We start from the raw sequence: 8,084 nt of genomic DNA on the forward strand, positions 1-8,084 counted from the left end.
GGTAAATAATGCTGCAATAAACATAGTTGTGCTGGTCGCTTTAGTGTGGTCTTGTTTGTGAACATTTGGGTAAATGCCCAAAAGTAGGATTGCTGGGTCATAGAGGAGCTGTATGTGGAGTCTTTTGAGGAACCTCCATACTGCTTTCCAAAGTGGTTGAATAAGTTTACGCTCCCACCAACAAAGCAGTAAGGTTCCCTTCTGTCCACATCCCCTCCAGCATTTGTTTTTTTTTTAAATTTTATTTTTATTGTGAAAATACTGTACAGAGGGGTTACAATTATATGGGCAAGATAATGAGTACATTTCTTATCAAGCATTGTAGCCTCCTCCTTTGTTTCCCCTTCCCATTCCTTCCCATCCTCCCCGCACCTCCACCTAATCCTCCCCGCCCCACCAACTACCAAAGTTGTAAAGTTCGTTTTCAACATAACCACTTGTACTTCTCATTGTTGCAATGGGTCCACCTGTATCCCTATTTAAACGTCTTGATTTTCCCTTCCCCTCCACAAATTATACTGACATCAAATACAGTGAAAGCAAGGGTTATACCTTGGAGGAGGGACATACAAAACAACAAAGAAATAATCTTATAAATGTGTTAGAAACAATCGCATGAAAGAAAAAAAACATGTGAATACACAACTTAGGGTTCATTTCCCTAAAATCACCTTATCTGACCTTTTCTGCTTGACTCAGACATATACTAGATATTGCAAATAAGGGAAACCATGGGACCTATGTTTCTTTGGGCCTGGCTTACTTCACTTCATATATTTTTTTCCAAGCCTTTCCATTTCCTAACAAATGGGGCAATGTCATTCTTTCTGATGGAGGCATAGAATTCCATTGTGTATATATACCACATTTTATTGATCCATTCATCTACTGAGGGGCATCTGTGTTGGTTCCATATCTTAGCCATGATAAATAATGCTACAATAAACATAGTTGTGCTGGTAGCTTTAGTGTGGTCTTGTTTGTAAACATTTGGGTAAATGCCCCAAAGTGGGATTGCTGGGTCATAGGGGAGCTCTAGGTGGAGTCTTTTAAGGAACCTCCATACTACTTTCCAAAGTGGTTGAACAAGTTTACACTCCCAGCAACAATGCAATAAGGTTCCCTTCTGTCCACATCCCCTCCAGCATTTGTTGTTATTAGAGTTCTTGACTATACCCATTCTAACTGGGGTGAGGTGTATCTCAATGTTGTTTTGAGTTGTATTTCTTTTATGGCTAGAGAAGTTGAGCATTTCTTCATGTGTCTATTGGCCATCCTTCTTTCCTCTTATTTATTGGGCAGTTGTTTCTCTGAGGATTTGTTGTTGAGTGATTTAATTTTTTGAGTTCCAGTTATATCTTAGATATGAGACCCTTGTCTGTTGTATGGCTAGTGAAGATCTTCTCCTAATCCGTGGGCTTTCTATTGATCTTGCTATGTCCTTTGCCATGCAGAAGCTCTGCAGTTTCATGCAATCCCATTTGTCCAACCTTTCTTTGATATGTTGTGTTTCTGGGTCTCTAGTAAGAAAATTTCGGCCTCTGCCAAGGAGACCTAGGGTTTCTCCTATTCCATCCTGTAATATTTTCAGAGTGTCCGCTTTGACTACGAGGTGTTTGATCCATTTGGAGTTGATTCTGGTGCAGGGAGATATATAAGGATCTAGCTTTAATTTTCTACATGTAGTTAACCAATTTTGCCAGCACCATTTACTGAAGAGGCTGTCTTTCTTCCATTCTAATTTTTTAGCACCTTTATCGAAGATTAGATGGCTATAGGTCTGTAGGTTCATTTCTGGGGTTGCAATTCTATTCCATTGGTCCTGAGGTCTGTTCTTGTGCCAGTACCAAGCTGTTTTGGTTACTATGGCTTTGGAGTAGAGTTTGAAATTTGGTATTGATATTCCTCCAGCACTGTTTTTCTGTTGAGGATCATTTTTGCTATTCAGGGTCTTTTATTGTTCCATATGAATTTTTGGATTGCCTATTCTATTTCCTTGAAGAATGAGAAAATGGGCCTTCATTTTAACCCATACTGTCAAATACAGGTATGAGCTATATTTCAAAAAACATAAAAGATCTCAATCATGATATTTTTGTTATTGGCAGTTTTGTTATTGGCAGTTTGTAATAATTCTAAGTGTACTTTCATTATCCTTTTGTTTTAAAGATTATCTACTATAGGCAAGGTTCTTCTTAGTTAATTCTTTGTGCAACATATCAAGCTGTGCCTCATTCAGATGTGTTTGAACATCCACTTATTTTTTTTTAATCATTGTTTCAATTGTACGAGTCCTTATTGAGAACCTACTTAGGACAAATACATTTACGTAATGTAAATTTACAGTTGATAAAGAAATAATACCACCTATAATACAATTTACTTTCTAAGAGTTGAGAAAAACTTTACTGGCTCATGTGAAATATAAAAACATTAAACTACAGGTGGACCCATTACAACAATGAGATGTACAAGTCGTTATGTAGAAAACGAACTTTACAACTTTGGTGGGGGGGGGGGGGAGAATTGGGTGGAGGGGAGAGAGGATGTGGAAGGATGGGAAGGGGAAACAAAGGAGGAGGCTACAATGCTTGATAAGAAATGTACTCATTAACTTGCCCGTGTAATTGTAACCCCTCTGTACAGTATTTTCACAATAAAAAAAAAAACACATTAAAGTGTTTTCAAATTTTGTTAAGAGAAACATTATATGTGCTTGTAGATATATATATACAGATTAGATGTTTACCATTGTAATGAATTACATTTTCAAATTCTATATGGTTGTAACCATTCAGGTATTTAAAGATCTGTAGTATTACAAATATATCTGTATATCAAAAGTAAGTGTGCATACTTTTCCTTTTCTAACATAAGATCCACTAGCTTGTCTTTCCTTACAGGAAGCACTTATGAGAGTATTTTATAAATTTAATAATTTTTTTTTTTTTGGGTCTGGTCATGGGGCCTGAACTCTGGGCCTGGGCGCTGTCCCTCAGCTCTTCAGCTCAAAGCTAGCGCTCTACCACTTGAGCCACAGTGCCACTTCCGGCTTTTTTCTTTTTGCTTATGTGGTGCTGAGGAATCGAACCCAGGGCCTCGAGCATGCAAGGCAAGCGCTCTACCACTGAGACACCTTCCCAGCCCCAAATTTAATAATTTTTAAAGCTAGATGACAACCCCTATGTTGTTCCTAGAGAATACTCACAGGACACACTATAGTGCCCAGTGCTGCACATGATTCTTTTACCAATAGGCTTCTATGACAGCCTGCACTGTACTATTTGGACTTTCAGTCTTTAAATGCATGAGCTAAATAAAATTATTTTCTTTATAAAAATGATTTTTAAAGTTTAAGTTAATTACAATGAAAATTTATTTTCATTATTGCATCTATATGGTTGCCTTCTTAAAATAACTTATGAAAAGAATTTTTTTTTCTGGTTTACTTAGAAGTCAGCCAACAGAAGTAAAACTAAAATTTGAATGTTACAGTGCATTAGTCCTGCCAGCAGAACTGCAATTTTCAAACTTTTATCTTAGATAATGCAGACTTGGTGGTATTTCTACCTATCATGCAATTTGAGGTAAGTCTTAAATATGGGAATTTTCCCTACATATATATATATAGTTATGTACTAGCATTCTCATGGGCTAGAAAAAGTGACACCATTGCTCCATAACTTATTGATATCCTTTGCCCATCTGACCTCTGTCTCAGTCTGATTCTATATTAATAGCCACCACCCTTGGACCTCTTCCTTGACATTCCTTAATCTTTATTCTGCTTTTTGATTTTGTGCATTTTTTTCTCGGTCATAGGTCTTGAACTTGGGCATGGGTGCTGTCCCTGAGCATTTCAGTTCAAGTGTAACACCCTTGAACCTGTAGCCACAGAGCCACTTCCGTTTTGTGGTTTATTGAAGACAAGAGTCTCATGGACTTTTCTGCCCATTCTGGCTTTGAACCACGATCCTCAGATCTCAGCCTCCTGAGTAGCTGTGATTACAGGCATAGCTAGGATTATAGGCTTGAGCCACCAGTGCTCAGCTTATTATGCATTCTGGTACCTTTGTTTTCATTGTTTGAAACATGAACTTCATACTTATTTATATAGACTCTGGTATATAGTAGGTATTTGATTTGCTTTGTTATGGTGGTTTTATACCAGGAGGCATCATCTGAGACAGAAGTGGGTGAGATAATACAAGAGTAGGTGTAAATGTGCTTATGTGAGCCTAAGTTCATTTAAGTACTATTTATTGAGCAGTACTTTTGACAACTCCAGACATTGTTCATGGTACTAGAAATCTACCAGAGAACAAAAGAGATGAAACTTCTGTTTCTTTGAATTTACATTTTAGTGGGAGAGACAATTTGTAAAATATACTTTCTGTGTGACTATACTTATAGGCATACAAAGACATATAAACATCCATTTCAAACACTGATATTTGTTAGGAATAGAATTATAATGAGATACATCGTTGTTGATATCTACTACCTTATACGTAGTATGTGCAAATTAGACCAAAGAGAATGTAATAAGAAAGGGAGAAAAATGGTGTAGGAAGCTGCTGCTTCAGGAGGCTACTTTATAAGAAGGAACAAACCAGATCTTTAGAGGAAAGGCTCACATACTACATGTATTTTTAGGATAAAACCAGATTCACTCATGGAATAGATGTAGGATGTGGTAATGAAAACAACTAGAATAGAATCCACTTATCTTGAGATAACAGTCTAGAAAACTGGCTGACAAGGGATACAAAAATTACAACGTTTGATATTCCAACTCTGATAACCACACTCACATAGACATTAAATGAATTCTGACGTATCCATGCTTGCTCACTTGTTCACTGGTGCTTTATTCTATACCCACAAGGAGGCACCTCCACTTGGATTACCAGAAAGAGGCCTTGCACAAGAGCTACACCACATCTAGCTGTCTTCCTCTTCAGATAATGTGTATTTTCATTTTTCTTCTTGTATTAAGCGATGTTGGTAATTCTGAGTTTGCTTTTGTCTTTACTAGGAATGGCATCACAGAAGAATGGCACATTTACTTCCCTCATCACCATCTTTTAGAAAGGTTTCAGATAGTCTTAACAATGAATCTGGACATCAGTACAAACATTTAGTAATCTTCTATAGCCCTCACTAAATGTCACAGATATTGCTTTTTTCAGTTTATCTCCTGGTAAACACACACACACACACACACACACACATGAACACACTCTCCTGTCATAACTTGAACCCAAATTGACTCCAGTATTTCTGAAACAGAAAATGAGTATAAATTCTCAATTTTATGGAGATCGAGATAGGAAAAGGAGGGAAGAAAGGAAAGAAAGTACTTATTTTCTTGTTCAGGAATTTACTACACTGAATCTGGTTTGGAGAAGAGAGCTGGGTTTTTAGGCCTGTAAATGTCATAGTTAGAAATGGGAGTATTTGTTCATCAAGAATAGCTTCATCCCATGTACCTTTTCTTTTCTATTTTTTAATCGATTACAAAGTTTATTAATTTGCTTTGTGGGACTTGAAGTGAGCACTGTCTCTCATCCCCCTCTCACTCAAAGCTGGTGAGCAGAGCTCCAGTTCTGGCTTAAAAAATTGTTATAAAGGTTGGGCTGGGAAGGTGGCTCAGTGGTAGAGCGCGTGCCTTGCATGCCTGAGGCCCTGGGTTCAATTCCTCAGCACCACATAAGCAAAAAGAAAAAAGCCGGAAGTGGTGCTGTGGCTCAAGTGGTAGAGCACTAGCCTTGAGCTGAAGAGCTGAGGGACAGCGCCCAGGCCCAGAGTTCAGGCCCCACGACTGGACCCAAAAAAAAAAAATTGTTATAAAGGTGATGTACAGAGGGGTTACCATTACATAAGTCAGGTAAAGCGCACATTTCTTTTTGGATGTCACCTCTTCCCTCACTCTCACAGTTTTTCCCTCCTGTTCTCACCCACAAGATGTATAGTTCATTTTCAACGTAGTGTCCAGTGAGTACCAATGATGCATTTGTTCACCCTTACCCTACCAAAGACAGACAAATGAACAAACAAGATAAAAAGAAAAGAAAACTAAAAGTAACAAAACAAAAACAAGTTCCAGCTTCTTTTGGCTGGTTCATGGAGAGACAAGAATCTCCTGGGCCTTGCCTCTCAGACTGGCTTCCAACAGGAACCCTCAGATGTCAGCTTCTTGATGGAAAGGTTTCATACAGCTCCTCTTTCTTCTCTTTTTCTCTGTAAGAGAAGATGGAAAGGTTGAAGCAAAAGGCACCAAAGGTGACCCAGGATCCGGTGGTCCCGCTGGGAAGCACAGGCCAAAGTGACCATCGGCCCCATGAGAGACCCAGGCTCCAAGGAGAGGCTGGCCCTCAGGGACAGAAGGGAAACAAAGGAGACATAGGTGCCACTGGTCCGGAAGGGCTAATAGGCAACACTGGACCCTTGGGTCCCAAGGGCTTACCTGGACCTGTGGGCCCGATCGGCAAGCCAGGTCCCAAGGGAGAAGCTGGACCCATAGGACCCAGGGGTGAGCCAGGAGTTGGGGGAATACGAGTATTGTAAGGAGATCAGGGAGAAAAGGGGAAAATTAGGGAGATTCCCGCCTTACCCAAAAGTGCTCTTACTGTGGGTCTCACAGGTCTAAGTAAGTTTCCTTCTCCTGATGTTCCCATTGTGTTTTATAAGATCCTTACGATGAATTTAACCATTATAACGTCAACACGGGGAAATTCACCTGCCACTTGGCCAGGGTGTATTATTTCACCTACCACGTCACTGTGTTCTCCCAGACAGTGCAGGTATCTTTGGTGATACCTGCACACAAAGGATGGTTACATGAGCTCTGAGGATCAGGTCTCGGGCGGGCTGGTGTTAGAGCTGAAGCTAGGGGACGAGGTGTGGATGCAGGTGACGGGAGGAGAGAGGTTCCATGGCTTGTTTGCCCATAAGGACGACAACACCACGTTCACTGCATTTTTGTTGTTTAGTAGCTCATGGTGGAGACTTGGCCCATCTACTGCTTCTCCTGGCAGAATTAGGTCAGTGATGGAAGCGATAGGATGATTTGATGAGATAAATTCCTCAAATTAGTGATTGCCATCCTCTTTGTGTCATCCATCTCTTCTGGATGCTTCCATAGGCTCTGTCCCCGGAGAAGGGGAACTGGAATTTGCGCTGCTGCTTTCTTTTCGCACCCATTCTTCTGTGAGAATTCCGAGGTCTTTTCCCACATTCCATTCACGTGGCTGGGAAGCGCGAGTCCCGTCAGTTCCTCACCCCATGTACCTGTTCTAGTGTGCATTTCAAATGGTGCACAATTGCCTTGAAAAATTTCAATACGATGCCATGCATTGATTAAAGTATTTTTACGACTGTCAGCAGGGAAGCAGTGTAAACAAATGCTTTGGTCTTCTCAGCTGCATAACTCTGAAGCTTAATGATGTGTTCCTAGCTTAGAGCAGGTTACATGAAGTTTCATTTACAGTAATCTACCTCAGACTAATGGAGGGAAAACTAATCTCTAACTGGTATTTGGCCACCTTCCAGCATGCAATAACTCAAGAGTGACATCTGTCTCTGAGTTATATCTCCCCCCACTACGGGAGAGAAGGGAGAGGTTATGTTGTGTAAAAACTCACAACCCCTTTCAATTTTTGCTTTTACTTTGAAATATCATTTGCCATACCTTTGATCTCAAACTGCTATCACAAAGGCCTTTGATAGTTAATTGCGAGTGGGAAAATAAGGTGCACATTGTCTACCTACTTTTCTCTCTCTATCTACATTGCTGATTTCTACTGTGTCAGTCTTTCTAGACTTAGCCTCAATGAGTCACATATTTTCAACCTTTTATTCTAAACACTTAACAGTCTACGCAAACACAGAATTTAACTGCATCTGTTGTCTATTTTCCTGTCTCACAGCCACCTAAAATGCCCTATTCTTATCCTTGTTTCTACCCACTTGTCTCTTTTAGGTAAAAACTCTTCTTTATCCTTAATTGCTTTCCTATACATTTTTTTCTAATCTCATTGTTGTCCTTAGAATAATATTTCTTGAATTTCTGGTACTTGCAA

General features: G+C 39.7%; 1 pseudogene; it reads left to right on the forward strand.

Moving 5' to 3' along the window:
• Positions 1-3,546: 3,546 nt before the first annotated feature.
• Positions 3,547-7,334, forward strand: LOC122110758 (annotated as a pseudogene).
• The last annotated feature ends 750 nt before the right edge of the window (positions 7,335-8,084 follow it).

Source organism: Dipodomys spectabilis, unplaced genomic scaffold (genome assembly GCF_019054845.1).
Source record: "Dipodomys spectabilis isolate Male_0828 unplaced genomic scaffold, ASM1905484v1 ptg000081l, whole genome shotgun sequence".
Classification (NCBI taxonomy): Eukaryota; Metazoa; Chordata; class Mammalia; order Rodentia; family Heteromyidae; genus Dipodomys; species Dipodomys spectabilis.